At 41.1% G+C, this 12,869-nt stretch overlaps 1 long non-coding RNA gene across 1 annotated transcript in view; it reads left to right on the top strand.

The window, feature by feature from the left end:
• The first annotated feature begins 1,264 nt into the window (after positions 1 to 1,264).
• The window catches only part of LOC125715525 (uncharacterized), a 67,086-nt gene continuing 55,481 nt past the window's right edge, over positions 1,265 to 12,869 (top strand). Inside the window, exon 1 of the long non-coding RNA XR_007384090.1 lies at positions 1,265 to 1,415. This is a non-coding gene — a long non-coding RNA (uncharacterized LOC125715525). The remainder of the gene's footprint in view (positions 1,416 to 12,869) is intronic.

The raw sequence follows: 12,869 nt of genomic DNA, 5'->3' as shown, positions 1-12,869 counted from the left end.
ATTTTAGGTGGCATTATGCACCCTGGTTGAGGCTGGGCTGAGAAGCTAAACATTTACAACGCAAAAACAAGCAAAATGCCGCGACAGAATTTTCAGCATACCCCTTGGGTTGTTTATGCTGACATCATCCTATGTTTGAGTTTTGTTTACACTTGCCTCTTCCTACTGAAAGGTTATGTCATTGCTAGTACAAGTATGCTGTGAATAATGTGAACCATCAGGTAATACGAAAAACAACAAAGCTCACTGATGTTGCTTCTGACGGACCTCATTGTGGTTTTGCTACATGAAAGACAGTGACATTTTTGTGAATATGTGTGTAGGTATATATAAGCAGCTTTGGAGATTGCACTCTGAAAGCTGCTGCAGTGAATGACTCCCAGAAGTCCACGTGTCATGTGTTTGGTTTATTTCCTGGAGCATATTTTGTTTAGCTTTGTCTTGGTGCACTGATTGGACTGCAGAAAAGACACCAGACACTTGCAAGTGTACACGGCATGTGACGGACGAGGAGAAAAGGCCATTGGACTCATCTGAAAAGACCTGCACAAAAACAAGTCTCTCTCGTGACTGTAACCTGCGTCCTACTATCTAAAAATGCAGCGTGCAACAGCTATTTCATAACCAGTTCAAGTCCCAGGAACAGCTTTGCTGCAGACCTCTGATAAGGCTGCCGAATCTCACGCATCTGGTGTGACACTCACACATTCAGACTCTCATGTTCATGCAAGAAATCTTACAGCGAATCTATATTATTCCATTATAAACCTAAAATAAGCTACATCAAAAGCTTTGGGGCAGTTTACAAACTATTTCGAAGGTAATAAAACTGTTATAAATACAAATATGTATGTTTGTGTGTGCAGACCTGTCTTGAATTGAGAATGTCAGGCTAGCCCTGCCTTGAACCTTGTGCTTAACCTGAATTTCTCCAGTAAGATATTAGCTGTCATAAATATATCAACCTTGCACCGAAGTTTCAAAGTGCTGTATAATCAGACCGAAGTGACCAGCCCTGTTCACGAATCAGGATGAACAAGCTCCAGTATGTTTCTAATACCTTGGGACCAAATAAAGAAGTACGGTAAGGTTCATACTATACCATACACGATATAATTGGAGAGAGCTGGGTAAGTCTGTGATCCTGGAATTCAGATTTCGGTATGTATTGATAAAACAGCAGTTCGGATTTTCACGCCCCTTTCGTCGAAAACGGCGCGTTATTATAACGCGGCACGTGAGTGTGAACCAGCCTATAAATGAATCCGTGTAATCAGACCCGCTTGCGTGCGAGGCGCGCGGCGATCTCATTCAATATTCTAACGGTCGGACTCTCTGGCGGCGCCATTAGATATGAACTTACACACGGGGCGATGTCTGAAAACCGTGCAATTTCTGCCCGTTGTCAGCTTCTGGTAAGTAGAAGTTATCTTACGATACAAAAATCACCGAGTAAAGTGTCTGCCAAGTCACACAATAGCCAATACATTCCCCATCTTAAAATAAACCTCAGATGGATGGTTGGCGACTATTCTGAGTGAGGTCCAAGTTTAGTAGCCTACTGTTCAGCTCATTGGCAAAAGGGATGTGATGTTACTATCCCAACAAACACATTTCAAACACTCTGACAGAGTCCTCAAGATGAGATAAATTACACACTTTAAAAATTAGAACAGCATTAACTGGTAGCGACACTAAATATTTTACAGCTCTATGTTTGGGGGCGGAGCCGGTGTCCGCAGTCACGCTGTCATTGCATTAAATCCAGGAGTAATTAATTGTACACATTACAAGTACACAATAGTTATGAATAATTTAAATGAAGGGCACTGTTAGAGTTTGAGCTGATGCCACACTAGTGTCTGTGGTGCACGTGGCTCACTCACTATTTCTCACTACTCTGTCATGATGGAAAACAGCTGCAAAGATCGCAGCATGAGCCTACAGAAGCTTAATCAACCCTCCTGCACAGCTTTGTCCCACAGTTACACCTTGTTGCATCATAAAATGTTGTTTAAATACATATTTTTTAAAACAATGGAAAACTGATTTTTGTCTCAATCCGAACAGGTCATTTACTGATTTTATATAAAACATATTTAATGGGAAGGAGATGTTTGGTTTGAATTTGTACTTTTCTTCATGCTTGTGTTTGGTGCTGCATAATCATGTTTAGGGTATATGTGGACTTGTGTGGTGTCTATGTTAAAGAAGAAGGTATGCGTATTAGTATGGGTTTGTGCTCTGTTTTTATCTGAATGTGTGAGAGTGATATCACATGGTGTGGGCACATTCGCCCCCGACCCTCGTGTCATCCCAGATGTCAGCCTGCAGCATGCAGATAACAATTGACGGAACCAGTTGGGATGTAGAGTGAAGGAGCCTGCTTTACAAACAGACAGTCCTAAGGGGGACTGGATGGTAAAATGGCCTGCTTTATGCCAGGTGAACTTTGGGCTCTCAACCCCCGGATGCTTCCCTACGTCATGCCCCCTTCAGGTTATCATGGTCACTGTTTGGGGCTATGTGTAAGGCAAAGGTCTGAGCTCTGGCCCAGTAGATATAGCTAAAACAGGTGCCCTTTTTTAACCTCTTTGTTTTTAACATACAAGAACACAATAACAAACACTGGCGATCAAAAGGCATGCGAGATTTTTTTTTGAATCAAGATGTGCGATTGTGCACGCCCCACACCTCAGACAACCCCTACTGTGTCCCTGCTGTTTTGTTTGTCACACTCTGCAAGTAAAGGTCCAACACCTGCGCACCAAATCCTGTCCAAGAAACCTCTATAATAGCTTTCATGTTAAATCATTGCATTGTATCTGAATTTGTAACTTTCACATATACCTTAATTATTGCTGCTTTATGGGTACTTTTTTAAGCTTCCCATTAAAAAATTAGGTCATTAGGACCTGACGGGTTCAAACCCCTTTTTTTTTTTACTTGTAAGAGGTGGTCGGCGTTAGTCCATGACATTGCTGATAGTAAGGGGTGCCACCATCTTTGTTAACTCTCACAGATGACATGACATTTTCACAAATTATAAATTATGCAGAAGGTACTTGCTGGGCATAAGTCCTAAGGTTTCACTTGGTTCTGTTCCTCTTAGTTTCGATTTTTGACATTTGTTCCACTTTAAATGCTACCTGAATAAATAGCTTTTATATCTGTGGTGGGAATATAATTGAGTTGCAGGTAGTCTATGTACCAAATAAAGGAGTAGTATGAATAAATGGCATATCTGCTCTCCATTTCACAGCCTTTTGTGCTGGTCCTTGGACCCCTTGAGGTTGCTGCTGTGTATGTAGGTTTTTTTCCCATAAGCAGTATTATGGGAAGATCGAAGTCAGGAAACTGGGGTGAGGCTTTGAAATCACTGGCCTTCTCTCTATCATTTCCTGAAAGGTAAAGGAAGTGGCCGGTATTTTTAGCACACAGCTGTCCTCGATGGAAACATTCAAGGCCCCCTGATGGACGGTGGATGGACGGTTGGGGTGAGGATATGGGAGGGAAAGGCACTCTTGTAGTCCATGTCTGTGCTCACTGATACTGAATTTGTTGTCTTGAAATTTATTTTGAGGCAAAAGCAAATGAACTGAATTCAGGTTACTGAATTATAAAAATTAACTTTATAAACTATATTTTGGAACTGAATTGCAGAAGCTAAAAACTTTTGTATTGATTATTTTACCAGTGAAATTGATAGATATTTTCAATTGAATTATTTTTTTAAATATACATTCACAGTAAATTACATCTAGAATGTCTGGCATTATATGTATGACCACATCGTCCTCAGACGCCCACACATTCTGAAGTAGCCAAACAGAAGTAAATACTTCTTACTGATATCAAAATATTTGAAATCTTACATTTTTTCAATTTTTAATCATCCATAATTGTTATGGACCAGGGCGGACTTGGTGCGATGGCGAGGCATGGTGCAGGCAGGAACAAATGTGGACGACCCACTTGCGGCTCACTAGCAAACCAACGGGGATTTATAAACAAACAGAAACAAAACACTAGAAATACTTATAAACCAAAAACAGACCACAAGGGGTCAAAAGCAAAAGGTGATAAACAAAAATTAATTACAAATGGGGTAGGTAGGACATATAAGGATGAAATGGCAAAACTACAACCAACATTATTTCACTGACATCCAACAAAACTCAACAAACCACTAGAGAACTGACCAGACAGGCACTTAAATACAGAGGGGTAACAATACTAACAAAGGGCAGGTGAGATCAACCAACAAGGGTTCGGAAAACGAGTCACAGGTGAAACTAATTAACTTCAGGGAACTAAACAGGAAAACTAAGAACTAACCATGAAATAGGAAAAACTGAATATAACACTGGGAATAACAAAAACTGATAAAACACAACTAAGGCTAAGACTAAACTGATACAGAAGAAACCTTAGGAACAAAATACAAAAACAGAGGAAGTGGGATTCAAACACAAGACAGTAGGGTTCACAGACAACCACATGCTTAATGAGTTGAGCCACACGACCCACAGTGAACAGGAGAAAACACAAAGACTGACAACACAAGGGACGGGATGACCAGCAACGCCTGCTGGCCAAACGGGAAAGGGACACAGAGTGGAACACTAGTTGACCCTGACAATAATTTGCTTACATTTATTGTAAACTCAGAAGTTCGTGGTTATTCATTAAAGTGGTAAGTGCTCATTTGTACTTGAAACTTAAATAAATAACCATTTTGCCATAACGAGACAGTTTCATATGTACATTATGTTGCATGCCATAATTAAGTTTATTACTATGATGCTATAAAGCAGTGTTTTTTGTAAGGATAGACTTGTTGGTTTAGTGGTTAAACGGTTAATTGACATTAGTACATAAATTCCAAAAAATTGTGATCTATATCACAAATCATGATTATAACAAAATATTGTGATATAACATTTTGGCTATGTTGCCCATTCCTATTTTCCTCTCTATGTTGTCTCAATGACTCCACCATTTCCAGTTTTGTACCAGGATATCAACCTTAAAAATGATTAACAGTCCGCAAAATCATTCCAACTGAGATTAACTATTTACACAAGGCTGTTCTTAGAGCAAGATTACCACTCTTCATTGTGTGAATGTCAAGTCTGGTGTTTCAGTAGGTCTAAGACTTAAGCATTTATCAGGAGCATTTGCGACTGCTGGTTTTGCCAGATTTTAATTTTTCTCAGGCACTGATTATAGTTCTGTGTTGTTTTTTAACGATAATTGAGCAGAAAGTAGTAGTAACTGCTCTAGGAAAGATATCTCTGTCCCTATTTTCACATACACTCAAAGTTCACGGCATATCCATCCATTTTGTAACCCGTTTATCCTGCTGGGTCACGGGGGGTCCGGAGCCCATCCCGGAATCAATGGGCACGAGGCAGGGAACAACCCAGGACGGGGGGCCAGCCTATTACAGGGCACAACTTCACGGCATATATATATATATATATTTGAGCTTAGCCTACTGTGCTCTTTGCCTTTTTGGGCCTCATCCTTTTTTTCAGTGGCATCTGTTGACTTGAGGCCTGTACACCAGTCTCTTTGTTGTGGCTCCCTTCTACTAGGGGCTTAGATGAGGAGGGATGTTGACTCAACTTTGTGATTTCAGGGGTTAAATTAAAGTTGCATGGAGGTGTGTCAGAATGCTTGTTTTTGAAAGTGGGGACGGGGGTTAGTTGTCTCGACAGCTTCTACGAAGAATTAAATAATCAGGCTGGAGTGACAGCCACAGTTTGGCATGACTCCAGAAAATGGAGAAATTGGCTGTGACAGACTTGATGTAGAAAGAGCCATTTTCAGAGCTACGCTGATCAAGGTAAATAGTCCCCTTACATAGAGTTTATGTTTCTATCAGGAGCTTTGAATTGGGTGGGGTGAGGCATTAATCCACGAAACAGTTTTAGGGGTTTCAAGGCATCCACCTTGCATTCTTTACATTGGAGTTAGTGAATCTAATGAGGGATTGTGACTGACCACGTGAGGCCTCATGGGATGGAAAAAATGAAGGCATTAACTTTACAGGACCTTTTGTAAGAAGCTATACCCCCTTTTACAGACACTTACCTCAGACTTCTTCTATTAGCTCCTTTCAATAATCTCCTATTACCTGATGTTGAGACCAGGTGCAGAATAAGCAACCCCATTTTTATTTCATTTGTTCAGTCTGGCTTTATCATTCTTTATTGGTGACTGTGCCACCATGGCACCGTGGTTTGTCTCAATTCGGTCACCTTGCAGTCTGTGTAGCTGTAGTTTAGGCTACCCGTCTCATTGGATTAACTAACAGATTAACTGACCGTATTGTTACTTCCTGGGAACTAAAACTTACCTTAATTAAAAAAAAAAAACCTTGATCAATTGTAGCGACACACCATAAGACAATCCTCATTATTGACTAGGAGTAAAGCTGGAATGGTATTAAGCATCACAAACACTGTTATGTGGTCTAGCCAAAATCTCATTTATAATCTTGGTAATCAAAAAATAATGAACTGACATTAGGTAAGCTGCACTGGGTATCGAATTGTATTATGAGGTTATGGCAGACAGTCTGCGTGTTACAAAACTCCTGGTTAGTGTCCTAGAGAGCTAAAGACGTCTCTTTAATTCTATTCACAACATTAATATATAAATAGTGTGCATCTCTTTTCAGACTTTGTTTTTCAGTCTCTTTTGTTGGTTGTTAAGGGTAGCAGTGTAGCATGTGAACGGTTTTGATTCTCTTGCCATTTTAATTTCGAGCCAGACATAAGCCAACCAAACATAAACTCAGATGGAACTAGGGGTAATATTTTAGGATTTAAATCTTTTTTCCATTCTCTTGTGGAAAAGTGAGACAATGGGTAAGGCTGGCGTACTACATCATTTCATAAGAGCCGAGTGCTTACATTGCCCCCAGTTCACTACCTCACCAGCACCTCACATGCTATTCCAGACCTTATGTGTACATGTCTCGCACACATACAGAAAAATTCTCCTGGTCACACTTACAAATGTATTATTAAATGTAACTTTGAGTACAGACTGAGGATATGATTGTCTATAAAAATTGAATGTGAATGTGTATCAGTGGCCAATTCATCAGTATACGAGTAAGGAAACAGGTAGAAAACCGGTAAAGCATACAGTAAAACCCAGGGAATGGAACTGCTTATGTTGCTATGAGTTTGGCAGTCCACCTAAGTAGTGCCTGGAACCCAGTAAAAGTTTTAAAAATCAGCATAATTAAAAATTGAATGTTTTTGGGTTTTAAAATTTCTTTTACAACCTTGTATATACGTTTGCAATAGTGCATCAAACGAGATTGACTTGAATGGAAATCTGCATGGCAGTGACGTCTACAAGTACCACAGTGGAAATGCTTTATGTTAATGGTTTATTTGCAGTTGTGATACAGGATTGCTGTTTTTTTTTTGGGGGGGGGGTGATCAAATGTGTAAGTTGAGTTTTTATACTTGCTATTTTGGAGAAATGCCCTGAGTGTTCTATCCAATGTGAGGCCCAGCCTAGGCGTGTGAGCTTGGGACAGAAGTGTGGAAATCCCATGGGAAGAGAGGCCCTCCCGCTCTTTCCGCAATTCTCCCCTGCCATTCAGTATTCATCTAAGTGCTGCATGCTTTAAACAATATACATACAAATACATGTGTATATACTGTTCATTTAGCATATGCATCCACAACAGAACCTAGAAAATGTAGAAAGGCTGATGAACACATACACACACAATAAAACACAAAGAGACTGAAAACATTAAAGGCAGTCTGACGCACTTCACACACAACACACACTGATACAAAGAGGAACTATTTTCCGCGGTGGCCTGTTTATTCATGTGCTCGTTTGGATGGCTATATAGGTTAACACTAAGCATTGCCAACAAGCATGCCATTCTTTATGTGTATGTGTCCTGTTGAACCCACGGTTGCTATAATGTCATATTAGCACACTTCAGGCCACTGCTACTGCTACTGATATCATCCCTCCTTGGGATTAAGATCACCAGGCCCATGTAGAGAGCCTTGAATAATGGTATCACACTTGGGGAGATGCACATGCTCTGTGTGCTTGTGTGTGTGTGTGTGTGTGTGTGTGTGTGTGTGTGTGAGCATGTTTTTACGTTAAAGTATTGCTTTAATCATCTGCTGTTGTTATTGGAAGGGTCCTATCACTGTAGTAAAGGCTGGATTGTTTTTACTGGCTTGTGCTTGGGTAAAAATTATTTTCTGGAATAAATTGTTAACAAATATAAATGAGGAAAAATAAAAACTGTGCAGTGCACACATGGAAAAGAAATTCCCAGGTACTAATTTAGTAGCTTTTTTGCATGAAATGATGTTTTTTATGCGCTGTCGTGATTAAGGCTGCAATAGGACTTCAGCTTTCCAGATGCACAGAATGCTTGCACTGCTTTTCAGCGCAGGATGCAGGAGAGCTGTGTTACGGGAATGCTGTTTACCACACAGTCCCTGCCCTCTGTTACCATGGAGACCACCAAGTGCAGAGTACAGCTTGTATCCAGGAGCATGGGCTGGCATGTCAGGTGATAATGGGCAAACAAAGACAAATTTAGGCAATTAGAGCTAGCAGTAAGAAGACTTGTCAGTATCAATCTTTCCTTCTTACTCTTTTTGCTCTCCTACATCCAGCAACTTGTGTTGTGAACATCATGTGATCATGCCCCCCCCAAACCTCCATCCTATATCAGTTCCATCCCAGGCAACTGGTAACCAAACATTTAGCAAGGGAATTGGTCACCTGACCCATCGAGACATGGCACACAGTCAGCAGCAGCATTTAACAGCAGTGACCTAACACAAGCCAGTAACCAAACCTGGTGCTGGCTGATCTCCAAGGGGCAATGGGAAGATTATTTTATTTCTACTGTGACAGCAATGGTGAACCTACACAAATTACGAAATATTAAATTTCTGGGTTCCCACTGGTGAGTAAGTAATATAACATCTGCTGAGTTTAGACTGGGGGTTTTTGGAAAGGCAAAACTTTCCTACCATGTATGTCATGTAGACGAATCCTCACCAGTAGGGACTGGACTTTGTGTCTCCATTGAAATCAATATTTTTAAAGTACACTGGAACAAAGAATATGTTTTTTTTTTTTTAAAGATATATTTTTAATTCAGGTTAAGTTAAAGGGTACTTTCTTTTCCTGGATGAAACTGTGAGGCTTTCAGTCCATAGTCCAGCGGCCCTTAATTGACGCACCTCCTGTTGCCTTTAAGGAGAGGTTAAAAAGGTGGGACAGGTTAATCCATATGGAGGGAACAGCGAAGGCCTGGAAAGCAGGTTTCATTTTCCTCCAGGAGTCTGACTCATTAGCTCGAGCATGGGCACAGCTCATTGGTGGCATGGTAACAGGTGAACTCAGCCATTATCATCCTCGTTATTCTTTTTTTATGTGAGAATTAATATCTGACAGAGGCAATAGTAATAAAAAAAAAAACAATAAACTATTTTATTTCATTTTTTTCTTTGCTCCCCCCATACCTCTGGATTGCCTTTGATCTGTTAGTCTGGGCTGACCTCAGCTCTGTTTGCTGGGTCGAGTTAATTATGATGACACAATCGGCTCTGGCAGTATGGGCCTGGCCGAGGAAACTCGCTGTTAAACAACCAAAAGCAACCTTTTTCCTCACCCCTGTGACCTTCTCCATTGCTATCAGCATCAAGCTCGCCTTGCTTCTTTGCTGACAACACATTGTCAGGTCTTCAGTTCCATAATTCCACCTGTAAACATTACCAGTCCTGTAGCTGACAATGAAAAAAATTATTGATTGAGCAGAATGGAACCATCTTATGGGGACATCAGTGAGATGTTTACATGGTAGTAGTTACCTGAAGCATGCCTCCTAAATTCTCTTATAAGCCTCTCCACAGGCCAACGCGTGTGCTGATCAACATTTTTCTCTGTGGATCTTTATTTTGCTTTGTGTATAACCTAAGCCTACTTCCGCGGCAAAGGCGATAATCGCTGGTTAGCCACTGTCAGATACTGATACCAGGTTACTTATCTGATATTGTCAATTATTGATAATACTGTCATACACCCAGCTGCAATGCTTTGTTGGCACAACTTGTGGCAACACCATCAACTTATTTTACAGACTCTGTTGGTAGATAATGACCAATCACAGTCCCATTTTGGTTATAGTTTTATTTTAGGTAAATTTTTTATGAATTATTATCTTTTTTGCTTTATAAATATGGCAGTATTTATCACAGAAAATTCACATTTTGATATTTGAAAATTTTCCAATATTGAAAATATGCAGCTCTAGTAGTTCCATACGTCTCCAGTGCTAGAACAGACCCCAAATTGTCACTACTGCTTCCCCCAGACTCCTAACATGCAACACGCACCATTCTGACCTCCCTGGCCCATTTCCCCAGCTTGTCGAATGTTCTATACCCTCTACTAGCCCTGGAAAAGCTAATGCCTCATCTGTTTGTTTGTTTATAGCTCACAGATGGCATTTTCTCCCAGTGGCCTTTTGTGGAATTTTCATGATCTCTTTTTGTTCCACTGCTCTGACTGAGCATTAATTACAATGGCGCAATGTTTATATGGGTTTGTGGAGCAAAATGAAAAATAAAACAACCTAAGAAGAATGACATAAGATGTTTTTCTCCTCTTGCCCAACATGCCATAAGAGTAAACGTTTTTGTCCCATGATGTGACCATCGGCTTCTGCTTGCGGTTAACAGAATTAAAGACCATCATTTTTCATGTCATTTACAATGACCGTGGTAGGCCATCAGACCCAGTAGGCAATGGCTGTCTGGCAGTTGGATGTCGTTCATTTTGCGTGTCTGGAAACCTCATAGATGGAAAATAAACCCTTCTAATGAATTCGGAATACACTTGGTCATTCCACATGCTCCTTGATGGCAGTGTAAACCACCAAGCTCAGATGCTCTGCTGTGAATCAGCAGTGAGTTACATTTCAAGGTTAAATACCATTTACGTACTCATTCATCCAGTGGGTCATTTCCCAGTACTCAATCCTTTACTGCCAGCTGTTCATTCACAAACTCAGTCCTTCGGGATTTTTGTGTTCATGTTTTCTTGACAAAGATTCATCGAAAGTTCAGAAGTTGACAGCAGATTAATTGTCTCCTGCCCTCCCCCCATCAAACCCCCCCACCACCACCATAAAAATAAGACGGGGGCCATGTTCTCTCTTGATTGTCAGTTGTAGCCTTTGGTCAGTTACCCCTGGGGTGGTTTGGCAGAGTACGTAGACATCTGGGGGCCCATTAACTATAGAAGCCCCCCCCCCCCACCATTCCTGACCTTATGATGACCTGTACAGTGAGAAGGAAAGTGTGTGATATTTGGTAGTTGTCGGGGATGCCTTGCTGCCATGAACCTGTCGGGGCTTTCAATGTATGATTGGACAAGAAATGCCATCAGAACTGCGAAGTTTAATCCTGTTTTATACTGAAAGGACCATACTGCACTGTCACCTCTCGCTGTGCGACTCGTCTGTAAACGAAGACATATATTCATGTGTGCATGTACAATCGGCCCAAGCTGCCAGTTTGTCTACATGCTCATTCCCGCCTGTTTGTCAAACTTCCTGTAACTTGTTTGATAATAAGGGTAGTTTCCCGTGGTGGACCAGGCATTGCTGACATCCCATTTAGTTCTTCAGAAGACAGCTTCTCCCCTGGACACCTGCATATAACCCTCAACATTGCTACTGTGCCATGCAGGGCAGGATTTGTCTGAAATAGTCAAGAGCTTCCCCAGACACTTAGTGTGCTGCCAGTTGTGCATGTGAAGAGAAGAGAAATATGACCTGTCATTTCCTGACAGAGCTAAGCTGGCCTTGCCTGAGAGCTGCAAGCCGCACTTCTCTGGGGTAACAAGATACCTTTTGACACGCTTAGAGTCGACATCTTTCTCCCTGTTTGTCTATATGTAGAGATTGCTGGTATATGAATGTATTTTATTTATTACCGCTGCTTAGCTACATAATATTCCTGACCTTTCATGCACACACAAGTTTTAGACCATGTGACCATTTTGTGTGATTTTAGTCACAGATAATGTAAATTTCAAAATAGAGGTGGGATCGAACAGGCGTTTGGCTATTTTCCATTAGATGTGTTTCTGTTCAGCTTCCTGCATGGCATCTCTTAACAGTCATGCATGTTATAAACCAATCACCAGCCCTAAAAGCCTTTACTGATTAAAAAAAAAAATCAGCCCACAACATATTCTCCCCTACCTATCCATCTCGCTCTTCTTATTCCCTCTCTGGTTGCCATACCTTAAGGGCTGTGAAAACTCTCAGCTGTCAGGTCTGAAGGGGGCTGGCATTGGATGAACTGGTACAGTGAGAGCAGCACTGGTATAATGGAGCAACTGACGGGCAACTGTGCTGACCAGTGTTCCAAATGTCTAGGGACTCTGCTTCCCTGCCTAAGGTCACACAGTTCCCTGGCAGTGGGACAAGGCCTGGCAGTTACCGTCTCATGCTGTAACTTTGACTTGGGTTTCCAAAGACATGCATATTCATATTGATATTGTACACAGAGTTTTATGTTACGTCTGGGATTATGTCGAGAAATGTGGCGTGTTATCCTGAGTATTTCTTTCTAGTTAAAGAAGTAATTTGAGGGCTTCACATTAGGTGACTTGTTGCTTTGCAACTTGTAGTCATCACATTTGTGGCCTGGTATTTGTAACTCAATAGCCACAACTGGTTACTTTTTTGCAAGTCCCCGTGACCTTTCTAACTAGGATTCCATATTGCCAGCACAACAGTTGTTTGTTTCTGAGCATGCTGCAAAGCAGACATGGTCACTTAT

This window comes from Brienomyrus brachyistius, chromosome 20 (genome assembly GCF_023856365.1).
Source record: "Brienomyrus brachyistius isolate T26 chromosome 20, BBRACH_0.4, whole genome shotgun sequence".
In the NCBI taxonomy this organism is placed as follows: Eukaryota; Metazoa; Chordata; class Actinopteri; order Osteoglossiformes; family Mormyridae; genus Brienomyrus; species Brienomyrus brachyistius.
Note: the sequence above shows the minus strand (reverse complement) of the source record. Positions and strands in the feature narration are given on the sequence as shown.